The sequence below is a fragment of the Coturnix japonica genome, chromosome 1 (genome assembly GCF_054131305.1).
Source record: "Coturnix japonica strain WE chromosome 1, WE-NBRP24, whole genome shotgun sequence".
In the NCBI taxonomy this organism is placed as follows: domain Eukaryota; kingdom Metazoa; phylum Chordata; class Aves; order Galliformes; family Phasianidae; genus Coturnix; species Coturnix japonica.
Window position 1 is genome coordinate 72366980 of NC_140663.1, and position 16998 is coordinate 72383977.

General features: G+C 38.8%; 1 long non-coding RNA gene across 1 annotated transcript; it reads right to left on the reverse strand.

Moving 5' to 3' along the window:
• Positions 1-3454: 3454 nt before the first annotated feature.
• On the reverse strand, positions 3455-6330 carry LOC116654009 (uncharacterized). The gene is made up of 3 exons (XR_004308762.2): positions 5799-6330; positions 5205-5321; positions 3455-4098 (listed from the first exon to the last, which is right to left on the reverse strand). It is a non-coding gene; the product is annotated as an uncharacterized LOC116654009 (long non-coding RNA).
• Positions 6331-16998: the final 10668 nt, after the last annotated feature.

Here is a 16998-nt window from a genome sequence, read left to right on the forward strand (position 1 = left end):
GAAACGTCTATTAACTACATTCAGACATAAAAGTTGTGAATGATATTCAGTTTTCCACAACTCTCAGTCTGAGCTATAGATCTTGATTTTCTCATTCTGCATTACCAGTGCAGTACTGTGGCAAATATGAAATCCTCCTGAGGAATTCACGTTGTGGAGTTGGAGGTACTGGACTGCCACGTCTTCATAACGAATGCACCTGAACCTCCCCAAATTTCTGACCTCCCATAACAGTCTGCACGGACTCTAATGGAATTAATGACTCTTGTGCCACGTGGGTAGGAGGGAGCTATCTTATGCATACCATGCATGGCAGTGTATTCCTAGAGCCGTATATTGCCTCTAAAGCGGCTAATGCCAAATTCAGCAGGGAAATGAAAAGTCATTTGCTCATCCCGAGTCCCTACCAGAGCGTGAGAATTTGTGCTTAGTGCTGAGGGCAGGATTGTGCTGCCTTGATGACGGATGCGGCAAAGGGCTGCCAGGAAGAGGCTCCAGAACCATTTCCTAAATAGCAGCGATAAAAATTACTGTTAAAGCCTAAATCGGCACTGTTTTCCTATATTCCAGGCAACTCCAAACTGCCTCGGAGCAAGGACGTAATTTGCCCTCGGAGTGTTATTATAGATGTTTGCGTACGCTGAGCTTTTTATACCCACGTCACGAGAAGGAAAACCAAAGGGGAAAACTAGGCATGGAGAGTGAGAAAGAATAACATGAAGAAAGAAGAATAACACCCAAGTGGGCTCAGGGGGACAAGCTACCTTGAGACAGCTGTGAATGGCCGTGTGTGCAGAGTACTGTGCAGTCCTTGGAGAAAACCAGAGAAAACAGTACATGCTTTTTGTGCATTCTATCTGCTTTTCAGAGCCTAAATGGGAATCAGTCTTAAAGTGAAGATTTTCAAAGAAAATGTCCTCTTTAGGTTTGTCTTTAAACCTTTATCCTTAATGCACTGAAAACACAACAACAAATCCCTGCATGTAAAAAAAAATAAAATGTTGGAAATGTGTATTGCTTGAAAACAACTTCCTTAGGAGCAGAACTTTGAAAATGCCTTTTAAAAACAATTGATTTCTTGCGAATTTATTCACAGCACTGGAAAAGTTGCAGGGAAAAATCTCCTCCAACTCAGAGGACTTTTTAAGAACTCATAAGTTCTTAAACATTAGCAGTTTCAGTTTCAATCTTTTTCCTTCTGACCCCGGCTTTTCTAAATTGACTCAGTCTTAAAATGTCTTCTGAAGAAAAATTAAATGCTAAGAATTGAAATGAAAATGCTGACATTCTCAATAGTATTTGCTTACAGTGATTAAGTGAAACAGCAGTACAAATAAAAATGTATTTGGGAAAAAAATACAAATGGTCTAAAATCAAACTCTGAAAAATGTTCTAAATCCATAAGGAGGAGAAACAATTTTGTATTTGGGGCTTTTGTGTGAAATGCTTCTGATGTTTTTCTTACTGATTTAGTCTACACACTTACTTGTGCAGTAGAAAAAAAAAACAACATAGAGAAAGGTACATTCAGATCTACTCTGTTTTTCTCCAGCGTGAAAGTGGAAACTGTCCTTTCTGATACATATAGCAGATATGTTTTTTCACTACACAAACAGAAAACATATCTAAAACACACCTTCTTACCCTCTGCAGTCTTTAAATTGGGAAGAATTTTAAAATAGTGATCGGCCATAATAACATAAGGAGAATGTCAGAATTAATTTCCATTCAGTTTTGTTTTCACGTATGCTAAGTGGCAAGGCTATGCAAGTGGCAGGTCAAATAGAGAGAAAGAAAGAAGGAAAGAAGGAAAGAAGGAAAGAAGGAAAGAAGGAAAGAAGGAAAGAAAGAAAGAAAGAAAGAAAGAAAGAAAGAAAGAAAGAAAGAAAGAAAGAAAGAAAGAAAGAAAGAAAGAAAGAAAGAAAGAAAGAAAGAAAGAAAGAAAGAAAGAAAGAAAGAAAGAAAGAAAGAAAGAAAGAAAGAAAGAAAGAAGAAAGAAAGGAAAAAGAAAAGAATATATATCTGCTAGCACATTCTCATTTGTATTTTTCTATTTACACAGTCTCTTGCAAAGTTTTGTGTTTGGCAATTGGACTGAGTTTTAACTTCCACCCTTCTGAAATGATATTTGTCTATGGTTTGATCCTATTGCTGGATACCAGAAAGAATTGCTTTAAAGGCAATTTTTAGATCCTGTCTTCCTGCTGCAGTTTAGTTCTATCCTAGCAGGAGGTTCTGTCTGACAACCCAGGAGGGTCTTTCCAGCAGGAGAAATGTCAGGATATGGTCCCTCCTCCCTTTTATCATTTAATTTCAAGGAAAAATAAAATGTTTTTTAAGGAATATGGCAAGACATATTTGTCCCTTTTATCCACTTAATCCTGGGCTACCTCCTCACATTAAAATCAAGAACGTATGGATTACTATCTCAAGATTACAAGAAGCCTGGTAAACAAAAGAATATTCATACCTTTGCCCCTTATATTTTGCCTCCTTCACTACATTTCACATTTACCACTACTGAGAACTTTATTTCTTTTTTCCTGATGCTGTTTTCTCTGTCTACAGATTCCACTCTTTTCCATTACCTTTTCTCATTTTTCCTCTTTCCCTCTATTAGGATGACAGTATACAAGAGCTCTCACCCAGATATCTTTTTTTGGAGGAGTGAGTTGGGAGGAAAAGTCTCTAAATGTTTCTATGTTCCGCTTGAAGAATAGCATTAGCCAGTTGACTTTACCATTTGTGTAGATTATGCAATTTGTGTCATGAACACTATTACATCCTACACCTATTGATTAATTACTAGTAATTATCTTTATCTCAGAAGCTATCAAAACTATTCGCTGCAGCATAGAGTGATGAGGTTTGTTTCCTGTAGCATACTAGCCTGGGTTTAAGGAATAAGACAGAGCTAGCATCTCTAGACTATCATCTCCTGAGCTGTGAGTTATGGAGATCAGTGATAGGAAGGGTGCAGACATCAGGATTCCTTTTGGAGTACTCCTTTGCTCCAAAAATGCTGGGGAAAGTCACACAGCAGATCAGATGCTGGTTCATCTGCAGCCAGGAGCAGAATATTTTGGGCAAGTGTATATCCCATCAGGTCAGCTGCTAATATTTCGCTCTTGCTTTTCAGCAAGGCAGGCAGGCATGAGATACTCTGACTAAGGCCCAACTTGCACATTCCCACAACAGCTTAATTTGGCTCCATTGCAACATCTGTGTTGTGCTGAGTTCAGTATCTCTCCGTGCTTTTGGGGCCAAACTCATCCATCATCGCAGGCAGCAGTTCAGAGCATGGCAACGGCTGCTGCTGGTCTCAACTTTTTGATAAAGAGCAGAGAAAGAAAGAAAAAAAAAAAAGACGAATTCATGTTTTAAAAGGTGCCCAACAGCTGAGGCTACCACTCGAAGCAGAAGCGGGACAGAGTTACACTTCCCACACAAGAGGTGCATACCCTTGAAATTTAATAAAAAGAACAAGTGACACTCCATAATTTTCACTGCAAGCACCGACTGAAAGGTGACATTACACAATAAGAGTAAATCTCCCACTCCGCTTATACCAGGCCAGCACCCAGAGACATTTCTGCCATAACTCCAAAACCAAAATAGCAAAGGGTGAAATACAACCTGCGTGCTGTTGTCAAAAACAAGCGCAAGTATTGTAGTTAATGCTTGGCAGCCGGCCTGGAAGCCAGAGTTCTGCAAAGGGGCCCTGCGGGGGTTTCCCATATATGCTGCATAAATCCCCGCTTCCCTCCTCCACACCAGTTCATGCTCACAATGTGATCAGGAGCGCCCTGAGAGGCATCTCCCAGGCTGGAAAATGCATGTGGCAGCCCAGGATAAAATAAAATCCATACGTGCATCATGTGTGTGCCCACAGAGGGGACTGAGGGCTCTTTTGGTACAATGTTATGATCTTGATCTGATAATCTTTGAACGATTCTTGAGGCTCTTCCTTGCTTGGCTCTCATTCAGCTTTGATAATCAGGGCCTGATTCTTTCAGCTTTCACTGGTCTGGCACGTGTCGTGGATCTTCCCTGTCATTCAGATCCTGACCTTACTGTTCCAAGCCAATCCACAGCACTCTAGGGAACAATACAGTTGCATTTTAAAGGATCAGAGTGATGCAAGATTTGTCTGTCTACTGCCTACATGTCCCAAATGTCAAGAATTAAAAAAATTTAGAACAATTTAAAACTGTGCCTTACGTTAGGTATGAATTGTTTAGCTGTCAGATCTAGTTCTATATGGCTGTCTGCTGGACCAAAGATCAGTGTAATATCACATATCTTCTCCTTGCAAAAGTAATTATAGAACATGACTGAATCGTTTCTTAAGCTCTTTTACAAGTGAAACAAATAGATCCCTTCTAATCTCTCATGGTAAGCATGTTTTCCAGGCTACAGGCCATCCTGGCAGGCATCAGGAGTCAACTGGAGTCAGTGGAACTTCACCGGTCTTTGCTCACTTGGGATCTGACTCTCCAATGCTAACATGACTATTCGCACATGAGAATGTGGCCAGGTACACAACCAGTGTCTTTTTAGTTGCATACCTTTTATTCAGGCCACAGTGAGTGTTGACTGCATGAACTCCCATTAAATATAGCGTATTCATACAAGTACACAACCTACCTGTAAATGTAAAAATAGACAAAACTCACTGTAGTTGTCCATCAGAAAATTCTGACATCCCAACTTCTCATTTTATACCAGCTCAGTAGTTGAAATACTAACATTATTTTAAAGAAAAGAATTACATTAAAAATAAAAAAGAGTGTTGAACATGTATGACACAGAATTTTCAAGTATCTGCATTCATGTTGCATGTACAAACAGAACTGCATTGTGGACCCCTACATATATATAAATTGTAAGCAGACAACATATCCTGAGCACATGCAGTCAGTGAACCTGAATAATAGATGGCCTTCCGAATAGGTGTCTGGTCCAAAAGGCCTCTACTGTCACAAGAGATTAATTCTGGGACAGAATGGGTTGCGTGCTTTGAAAGTTTCTCTCTACTTACTAAGAACTGATTAAATGATTGAGTTAGACTAGAAAGTAAACTTTCCTCTGTCTAAAAGATACATTCAGCAAAGCAACCTGGTAAAAGCACAAAAACATTAAGTTATCCTACCAAAGATGCATACAAACACAGATCAGGATTACGCAGTATTATAAGCACTTACCCAGACATCTACTCTGCAAACAGAAACGCTTTTTTACCAGCTTCCAGAATTGAATGCCAGTTCTGCTGTTTAGTTCATGTCTTTTCTTAAACCTCAGCTCTTACAATCAAATGATCACTGCAGAATCAGAAATATACATTAACAATGAAAATGTTGCTCTTCTGTTGTCGAAGTTGTAAAGATCAGATTGAAAACAAGAATCTGACGGTCTAAAGAAAAAAAAAAAAAAAAAGGAAGAGGACAAAAAAAAACCCACCCAAACAAAATCTATTATTTTCCCCAATCTTATGACTTACTCAGACTCGCTCCGTTATTTTAAACACTGCTGACAACACTGCAGCCAGCCCATACACATTAAAAACACATTCAAAATCAAAAGCTAAAAACAAGTACATGAGACATTACTGGCACAAACTCAACATGTGTACGCGCATCTTGCTGTCACCGTTCAAATGTGGATGTCCAAACTCTACAGACGGGAGAGTATATTCTGCAAAATGTTATGTAACACCTGCAAATACTCAGCATGCATCCCTTCACGATACGGTCGCAATGCCACAGTTATGCACGCACAAACATCACAAACCCACATACCTGCAATTTTGGAAGCATGAAAAATTCGGACTTTCTGAGGAGAAGAAATGAAAATATTTTCATTTGTAATTGATACTTTGAAAGAAAATGAAAAATTTTTGTCGTGGTTCAAATTAAAATGTCAATTCTTGGTTAGAAAAATAAATGAAATGCTTTTATGTCAAAACAGCAATTTAAAATGACGGATTTCTCTGGGTTTCGATTTAAATTGTTGTTTTGTTTTGAAAGGAAAAAAATATTTAATGCAGAAGGAAAATAAAAATGATCATTGTTTTTCAACAGGCCAACCCAAGGCAAAAAATACTACTTGGAGCAAATGAAAACTGACTGGAGAAATTGCAGTGAAAAATTTTCGTTCAAGATTTCTCTTGGGATCCTTTCCTTTCTAGAGTGGCAACGCACACACACAGCTCCCTTTTCCTTGCAGCTTTGTTTAGCATCTGTGGGAGCGTCTCATCGGGAGCTTCATGTGTGCACTCATGAGCACTCAGTGTTTGTGCTCCGCGTGTGCAAGCACCAACCACACGCTGGCGGGCAGCAGGCACACACATGTGGTCTACGTTAAGAAACCCAAGAAATAAAGCCAATTTTAGATCAAGTGAGCTGTGGTCCCCTGGCTTGGCTTCTACCGCAGGTGATACTATAAACAAAGTTTTGTGCCAATGTGAAAGAACAAATACACTATAAATAGCTCGTGGCTTCCAAACCTCCTCATCTTGTTCCAGACCTTGCTCGAACCCAAGCCAGCAGATGGGCTGAGAGCACTGCAAACTGGCTCCTTGAAATAAAATACTGGAAATAAAGAGGAACAGCATGGAGGCAGTAAAACAAAATGGGAAAAGAAGGAGAGGGTGAAAGGCATTAATTTATTGAGGAGAGTGCTGGGAACATATAAAAGCAGGAGAGGAAGGAAGAAAGGGGACATCGTCCTGCCTGATCACAATTGTCATTAACTTGTGGCAGACGTATTAAATTGCAGCATGGGTGCAAGCTCACATAGCCCACCTCCAACCCAAACCTCCTCGACATCCGACTCTTCCCTGTGTTGAGTGATTTAATGCACTGGCCCACATGGTATATTTACTGCCTCTTGCACTGTTTAATTGAGCCCAGGGGCCTTCACACCCACATGGTTCAGCAGCAAAGCATTTGTTATCTGCATTGGGCAGTGCACCAGAGGCATGGGGAGGAAAGGGATTGGCCATTAAGAGCCAAAAAGCAACAGTTGGGCTCTGTGCAGCAGGACGTGGTGTGCTGTAGGCTCTGATTAGTTTTAGGGAGCAGGAGGCTGTGTGGACATCTGGAGGGAGTTTGCAGGGAGCCAAGACAACATGGAACTGGTGCAGCAGGCTTTGCTTCTAATGGGTGTTCACGCACGCATGGAAGTGTTAGAAGAACTTGAGAAAATCCCCAAGTTCTCCAGCAGAGATTAAGTGCCCTAAACACAGTTAAGCAGGCAATTGGTTTAACTATGGCTGTTGAATGTCAAATAGTGACAGTCAACATGCACTTATGAGTTAGGAAAGAAAAGACTTTAGGTATTTACCTACACAAGAAACTGGGGATTGTGACAGCTAAACAAGATCAGCCAGCACTGCCATTAGGTTATCGAAATTAAGACCCACTAAGGCTAAATAAAATTGGAGTTGCACGCATTTCAGTATTTCTGTGTGCTGATGTATAGGTCTAATGGCTGAAAAATCTATTGCCCGCTGGAAAAATCCCCACAGAAGAAGGGAAGCAGCCATGTTGGTGGCAGTTAGTTGGTGGGTGTCCCGGAGTTGTAGGCTATAATATGAGGAGAAAAAACAAAATTGTAAAGCATGCGTACTGCAGATGATGCAATGAAGAGAGAGTAAGCCAGACACAAGGGACAGTCATTCTGCATTAGGAGACAGCTTTGGAAATTTCTTCTTTTCAGGAAATGTGTTGTGAAAAGAGCAGAACGGCTGGGAGCGCAATGTTCAGGAGTAGAAGTGAGTAATACAATTAAAGCTACGAGAGACCTGTTGAGAAGCTGCCAGCATAGCAAAACACATCAACTGCCAAAAAAAAAAAAAAAAAAAAAAAAAAAAAAAAGTATAAATAAACTAAAAAAAAACCCAAAGCAAAAGCAAAAAGAAAGAAACATTGCATGTTCCTGAGCACAGGATTAAGGCAGAAACAACACTGCTACAGATAATCATTACCAAAGTTTCTGGCTTCTAGATGAACTGTCAGGCATTACAACAGTAATTGCAGAAGTTACTCACTACACCACTCCTGGCCAGACAAATGCCCTGGAAAGGCACAAGTGAGAACTACTTTTCTTTCCCTGTGCTTAGAGCTTCAGCATTTGCAGAGCCAGGAGCAATGAGAAGAGTAATACATGGTATGATACAGGTATGATATCTGAACAAGAGCTGACCCAGATTGAACCATTCTCTTGGGATAAATCTCATCCTGGCAGAAAAGTCACAGATATCAAACAGATAAAATGTTATTCATAGTCACGAGAGTGGATGGACTTTTTATCAGGCAGTACATAAGCCAGTCCACCGCTAACCCATAAACAACACACAAAATCAGAAGGAAAACCAAGCCCGTTCCACTCATCAGAAAGAAATGAGAGGAGTTTAGCCTGGCAGATGTGTTGAACAAAAGCACGCTGTCCAAACACTCCCATCACCAAATCAGCGGAGGGTGACTTGCACCTTTTGGTTACAAAGAATAGTTGCATTTGCACTTTTATCAAAGCACTTACAAACTAGATACAAAATTCCACACATCTTTAAGGTATGAAATAAATGAGCCTTCATAGTGAAAAGGAAAATGCCTTGTCAAGGAATTGTACAAGGATCTGATTTTTTTTAAAATCTACATTATGCTATAAGTCCGCTAATACAGGTTTCAGGGGAACAATACACAATGTTAAATATGTAAACAGACTATCCATCTTGTGTTTTATTTTATTCTAAACAAATGTGACAAAAGAGATGGGACCATTTATATAGTGGAAACTCTGATTTCACTCCATCTCCAGGTGGCAATACTCAGTGTTAAACAAGCATGGCTGAATAAAACTGGAACAGCATCAGTGGTGTCACAGACTGAAAACACATGCCAGAAATGTAGTCAATAAACACCTTGAGAGGATGAAGAATGACACTGATGTCACCGGATAAAGACAGAAAACTAACACACTCACCTGCCAGTCGTCTCAAGGTTGCCTAGGAGTGTAATGACTCGTGGTACTTCTCAGGCATGCTCTGAAGAGAAGATGAGGCTAATCTTTGCTATCAGAGTGGAAGCCAGAAGGCAGTGAAGACAGGAAAACTCTTAGCCAGGTTCTCTAAATTTTAAAGCTTTAAATCATAGTACACACAAGGAGAGTTTAACAGTTGGATTACCAAAATTTGAAAAGCTTCTGGAAGAGTATAATTAAAGAGGTACCCAGGAAAAGTTGACAGCTAACAGGCACCAGCTTATTTAGTTCATCAGGGCAAATTTTCAGCTGCAGACTGCACTGGTACAAAGGTGCTATATTTGAAGAAAGTGAACTACAAATGCATGCTTAGTGATTTATTTTTTTTTTAAATATTCTAAGAATGGACACAAATTGAATATCTTTCACCACTATAGCTAGTCAGATCATGGGCTACACATACTATGCTATTTAGACATGTAACTGACTCTAGAAATCTGTCCCTGTACTCCTCTGAAAAATAAAGAATGTAGTTATACTGTGTCTTCCCTATAAGCCCTTTTCATTAAAGAAAGACCACAGAATAAGAAATACCAGTGAAAATAAAAAATTGAATTGGCTGACTTTCAGCACTTGTAGAAGCAAGAGGAAGATGTTTATTGATGAGTGAACTGGGGGAGTTCCTTTGCATGTTGCATGCCTGATGCCTCCATTTCATATTTTTTATTTTTTCTGGTGACAATGCGGCAGTAGGAACACCAGTGACATAAACAATACCCTGAACACTGATTTCAGTTGTTGCTTGCTGTGTCCCTATTCAGAGACTTCTCCATCTAGGGCTAGTTGTTCATCCTGCAGCCATCAGGGCACAGAGGAAGAACTGACAACAGATTCTTGTGGTCTTTGCCTTGATTGTTGGATTTGACCTGAGAGCCACTAAGCATAGGCAGTTCTTACAACAGTTGGGTATAATGTGTGGAAGGAGAAACAATTTCTATGCAGATTATGCAAGATTGCTTTCTATTTGATTTTGCCAGCAATCATCAAAAAAGTGCATCAATTCTTCAGCTGAAAGAAAAGGTCTTTAGTTAACAATTCAGCACATATTTCTGTGTCTTTTCAAGAAAGAATTTTAGCAAGTATGAAGAACAAGATTTGTACATATGAAATTACTAAGAAATCCATCACAAAACAACTTCAGAACTTGTCTGATCAGAGATCTTCAAGGAAACACTGCACAAGTTTATAAACTGGAACCCTGCATAGAATGGAACTGGAAGAGCTATAAGCTGTCAAATTATTTTTTCCATATTTCATTTCAGTTGTGTTGCAATGACATTTTCAAAAGATATTTTAAGAAGCCCATGAACAAATTCATGTGCTGTTACCACAATAGCATATGACCATCTTCTCTCTGATCAAATCCAGATCAGGCTGTAAGGAAAATTTGCAAGAAATGTTTAAAACCATTGTTTATATTCATCTGCTCCCCGCTCCATAGAAAGGATGCTGCTCTTTAAAAACTTCACCCTGTGAAAACAGGTCTGGAAAGCTGTGATCTAAAATGCACAAGAAACTGAAGAGAGGATCTTAGAATGTAATTCTTGACCAAACTTCACTATGTCCATATCACTTTCATTGTTACAGTTCATAGATGTTAAGGCCAGAAGGACTACTGGCATTGAATCTGTTTAAATATGAACACAGCCACTCAAAATTGACTCAAAATGTCCCCTGTGGAAGTGACTCAGTGATCACCATCTCAGCTACGTAGAGGAGTCATTCATGAACAATTTGCCCAACAACTCAGGACTAATTTTCAGACCCAGAATTTATCTGGAGGATTAGTGCAGTGAAGTTTCTTAAGACGTTTTTAGCCACTACACTAAAAAATACCTAGATAAAAAATTGGTTTTACCTTAAGCTTTGCTCAATAATTTTACAGAAATAGTATAGACACAGACTGCTACAATTAAGTCAGTTCCTAAAGAGAACAGAGCTAGTGATAATGTTGAAGATCACAGAGACATATATTGAACACATAAAGTAACACATAAATTTTTGAACGAATGTTCCAAAGTAGAAATGATTGATTTTGCTGTAAGATCTGTGGGAGTACAACTTAGAATAAACACAGGGGATTGTACTGTCAAATGTGTGAATAAGCCATTTTGCAAATAGAAAACATGCAGGGATGGTTTAATACGGTCACACGTGAACAACACAAACTCACAGAAACAGGCAAATCCAAATGTGAGTTTTTATGTGATTACACATTGCCTAGCCTCAGTTACTGTCAAACAACATTTGTAGTGACATAAAAATCTCAAAACCATACAATACTGTGAAAGAAACAACCTTTTCAGAATAAAGAGGGAATAATAAAAAGCTGAGCAGGAAGGATCTTTTCACCTCTGAATGCCTCATCTCTTCTTGCCTGGGAAATAAACAAAATCCCTATACAGTCAGATTCAGAGCAGCTCTCTTCAGACAGGTTACAGGGCTCTTATTTGTAACATTCATGTCTGCATAAAGCAGACACGTACATTTAGTTACAGAAAAGGCAGTATTTTTTGCAGTTGCTTATGAAAACCTGGGATTGTAACCTAAAGTGAATGTGTTTCTGGAACTAAGAAGTCTCGGATAAACCTTAGCAGACAAATCTGACTGACTTCCTTTCAATTAAATAGATTAACGGAACAAAGATGTGCTTTCAGAGGAGTCCTACTTGTTAAAGAATAATCATTTTAGAGCAGTACATCTTTCTTTCCACTGTCTTACAGCGTCATTTAGTTCAGAAAGAGCAACTGAGATCAGCTAGCAAAATACATGCACACAGCAGAATAATTCTGCATGAAGGACTCATTTCTAGTAAACCTGGAGAATAAATAGAGACGTCATGTCAGTCTGCAAATAAACTTTTGGCAAAACATTAGATAGTACTAATTTGCTGAAGTCATGAGTCAATCAAGAAGGTGAAGTCATGAGAGAATTGTATTCCAATGATTAGATCACTCATTATCTCATTGTAATGTCTATGAACCGAAGTTATCGCGCCATCCCAGCATTCTCACAAGGCTCTTCAGGGATTATTCAACAACCAGCTCCAAGAACGTCACCGATTATGAGATCCATTCTTAGCTAATTTTTGCTTGTCACTCATAATATTTCCAACAGATTTTTTCCAAACACTGGTAGGAACAAAAAGATGATAGGAATTTAAATCCCCTAAAAGTGTGCTGCTGAACAAACCAGGAAAAAAAAAGAAGAAGAAGAAGGAAAACAAAAGAGATTGAAAGAGAATTTAGCTTCTAGCAGTAATGGTTTCCTTAGATATGCTTCAATTTCAAAACACCATAGAGAACAAATAAATATGCTGACAATGTGGTAAGCCATTTGGCCTATAAGAGGAAGTTATATTCAAGTACAAAAAAAAGTGAATCACTTGGACATGATATCTGTGTTAAAAAAAAAAAAATAATAACCACAATTGACACTGAAGAAAAAACAAAATCTAAAAAGGTCTGTCCTTGCTGCTTTATAAACCACTGTAGCAGACCTCCCTCTGAGGGTGAGGAGAGCACCATGGGGTGGAAGGGAGGAGAAGCCATCCACTACTACAGGGCTAACAATTGCAAGGATGGCCTACATCCAACCCCTTCATGCCAGCCCTGGATTCCTGATGCTAACGATTAGTTCTGCTTTACATGACCTCCTGTGTGTCTAATATCACATCTGACAAAAATCACAGGATGTTACTAGGTCTCTTAACTCGATTGGTGTTGATCTACATGAAATTTTTTGGTCAGCTAAGACAGAGTCTCATGCAGAAACCAGTTGCTAACATGAGATGTTACCATTTACAGTGAAATATCTGCATATTTCTGGAACCATAGGGGTCAGAATTTCTAAGATTTAGTAAAAAAAACACCGGTTATATCATCTTTCAATCTACAGTTTTTTTCTAGAGAAAGTGATGTTTAACGTCATTATGTATAGTAATAAGCTATCCATTACAACACCTCTAAGGTAAGGAAGAGTGACTCCCTTTCAGTCACTCACTGTATCAACTTCAGTGAATTCTTTCTTTCTCTCTCTCAAAATAACATTCACAGATTCTGTATGAAGTGTGCTTTTTATTTAATGGGAAAAAATGATATCAAGCTTGTCATGTTGTCATACGATATAGCACATATGTTCTCGGTCAACAGCCATTATTTCATGCAAGCCTTCAGGACAATGCTAAGCCTCTTAGAAGCTTTCTTATATGTACATGCTACCTATATGTAAAAATAATATTAAGGCAGGAGGGGTTGATAAGTTATTTCTTTGATTTATAAACTAAAGGAGAGATGTCCAGAATTGCATATTGGACACTGTTATGTTATTAAATATTTTTTCTGGGCCATTCTGAGCTAATCTGCTGTCACACTGCCAGGAAAACAACAGTGCTATGCCTCTGGATTGATTGGGGTTAGGATAACTGATGATGTCAGGTGGATATGGAGTCGACACAAGTATGAACATTGTGAGAAATATGCTGAAATAGTGTTTCTTAGAGAAATTCTCATTCCTCTCAGATCAACGCAGGAGACACAAACTAAGTAAACTCAAAGCCCAGGTGAGCTGACAAGAAGGTGTCCTAAAAAATGCCAGGGAAGGTTGATACAGGAAGCAGAAGTGCTGCCATTTGTGCATTTGACTGTGCGGCACATTTTGGATGTGGATATCTTCACTGTGCCAAGAGAACAAGGGTGTTAGTCACCCAGTGCTGAGGACCATTTATGAACTCTGGCCCCCTAAGAAGCCCCTATTTCCATGATACTCTCAGAGAACAACCAGTCAGTCTTCAGTTCTGTTCTGTAGAAAGTGTCAGCAGAGAGTGTTGTAATGCATTACAGACTTAAAACAGCTAATGATTAATGATGGCTGAATATTGGTTATAGCAGAAAAAAATCATTTGCTGTGCTGATTATGTGATGCAGAAGAGAGGAGCTTCTACTAGCATAACAAAGAAAGTACAAACTACTTATAAAAATCTCAGATAAGTCTAGCATTGCCGGTCTTGGCCCAAAACTTGAAGCAAACTTCTGATTTTACCACAGGTAAAGACTGAGACAACTGATGTTGTCTTCCCACACCAATTTTCTCATTTTTGTGCAACATTTAACTGTCTGACTCAGAAGAATATGAATTCTCTCACCCACCTTCCACTACCTACGAGGAAAAGTGGGGAAAAAATAAATGAAGAAAGCAATTAAGTTAACAAATCTAATACTGTGACACACTTCCAAGAAAGACTAAGTGAACTTCAATCCCAGGTTTTCCTAACTTTTGTATTCATAACTCTTTTCTTGAAATATTTTTAAGTAACTGTGTATAGAGGCATAAACAGTACAAACTTCTGCATGAGAGGCAACCATTAGGCCATTTCTTCTGTCAGCCTTAACTGGAATAGGTGAGATTCCTTCCCACTGATCCACATTTGCACCCAGCCAGCTATCTGAAAAGCCACTTGCTCTTTCAGAATCAAAATTGCTGCTATTGTATCTGTTACATCCATTTCCATGATTATTTTTCTGATTGTCCCTTCCAATTCTAAGTCCTCTAACTGTTTCATTGTGCTTACAAGAGAGGCAAACACAGGTTTAGCCTGCCTACCACACGTGTGTAAATACAGGCCAGTGCCTGCACTTGGAGCATAAGTGTGCAGCCTGTAAGCATCCATCACATTTTGACTAACACCCGGGGCTATAAAATGTGACCTGAAAAAATAGCACTTCTGTGCTTTTTTGAAGGATGGGTTTTAGTTTAGAGAGACAGACAGAGCCCCTGGGGGTGGGTTCTGGGCATTTCCTGCTGGAGTATGCAGCTGTAAAGATCAGTCACCTAAACAACTTGACAGAATCCCTTTAAGTAAATCAGCAAATGAAGGCAACCCCTGTTGGGAAGGAAGGGCCACTATGGCTTAATTAACTGTTAATGAAGAGCCTGGGCCTTTCCAATACTGGTGCAGAAGGGCAACTTAAAGAAACACAACCATCTGGGGATCACTGTTTAAAAAGAGAAAGCTGCAGTCACCTTTCCAGAAATGATATTTCTCTGTCCTTTACAGTTTTGGGACAGTCCAGCAAAACTTCATATTGCAAAATATAAGGCATAATACTAGCATACCATTGCCAATTACACTCTTATTCTATCCCATCATCTACTGTCCCTACACTGATGTCCTAGCCATGCGTATAGAGTATTTTGAAACTGAAATTACCATCTCCTATAAAATATGTTGGCTAAATACAGAAGTCTCATAAACTCTCTTCTGAATATCCGTTAACATTGCCTCCAGTGATGACTTCAATTAATCTGATCAGATAATTACCAGATACAAAGCAACAGTCAGATGGTGTCAGGTCCTCAGATGCAAGCCTTCTGCCTGGCAGTCTCTGACAGAGAACTGTTGATAGACTGAGGAATCATTTTATCTGCCTTTGCACAATGCTCAAGCAATTTGTGTTCACTGGCATTCACTGATGTATTGTGGCAAATTTACATGAGGAAGGAGAAAAATGCTCTTCAGATCTTTTACACTGTTGTAAAAGTCATGGGAGTAGATGTTATGACCATTGTCATCACAGTCTGTTGTGACCAATGAAGGCACATTCCTTTTGGTACATTAAGTAATTCTGTACTTCTTTTAAACATAGCACTGTTTCAAATGATTCAAGAACTGATTCTCACCATCTCTTGAAGACAGAGTTCCACAGCTAATAAATGTCACAAAACCTGATTTTTTTTCTTGGTGATACACCCACATTTTTATTTCTTCTTATTTATCTCATTACTCAAAGTGTGATACTTTACTTTTTTTGGTGTTTTCACACTGGAAGAATATGTGGATGACTCCCATAGATCTACAGAGTCTAGAAAGGAACTCCATGGCAAATTAATCTGACTTCTGCATTACATAACCCAATTTTTTTTTGTCAAGTGATTGCTTCATCTCAACCATTAACTTGTGGCAGAATCTAAGTGTGCTTTTTGAAAAGGCAGAGTCTTCATTAAGAGGAAGACAGTTGATCTGTGGCATCCCTGGGTGAAGTGCTGCAGTTGTTCTCTGTTCTTGCAGATGAAATTTTAATTCTGAATTTTCTTGGCGTAAACTCTGAGCCACCAATTCTAGTTATAGCTTTTACTATTAATACATATTTTGTTTTCAACTGTGCTTGAGTAATCCTGTAGTTTTCATTTAGCTTATATTAATTGAGAATGTTTAAAACTACCTGGCTATGCTGTTCCAATCCTCATGGTAACTGAGGTCTCACAATTACCCAGAACTACCCAGCCAGTATCCCTTATTATGGCTGTCACAGATCCTTCTCCCTCCATATCTTCATCTTATATCTTTTCTTTCTTTTTTCCTCAGAAAAAAAACAAAAAAAAAACCAAAAAAAAAACTGCCATGCAAAGAAAAATGAGTTTTGAATGAGTAATTATTACCACTTTCTTAGTTCCATCCTTGTGATTCTTTTCAGCTGGAAAATCAAGACTACCTGTGCTACAGACAAATAATGTGCAGAGATCATTTTCATGGAGCTGGAAGGGACAACTCTAAGCAACACATGCACCAGGACAGAAAGTTGTAGATGACAGCAGAACAATTTTGCTATTAAATGAACATGTTATATAGAAGCATATTAGCCTGTTTCAGACTATTCTGAGTAAATAAGATCTTGTATTTTAAATGATACTTCCCCAATGCATTTTCACGTGCTGAACAGAATTCATTCCAAGAACCTAAAATGTATTGAAAATAATAATAATCATTCACTGTTGAGTTATACATTTGGCTTTGCTGGGCATACATTTCTGTACCAGCATAAACTGTTTTGGTTAGAAGCTTGACTTCATTTTCAACTTTGAATTATAGCTTCAGCTGTGGATACAGTCACACTTTATGCTTGTCTTGGTATAGATTATCCTTCTCCAGCAAAAGACAAACAATACCAGTAAAAACAG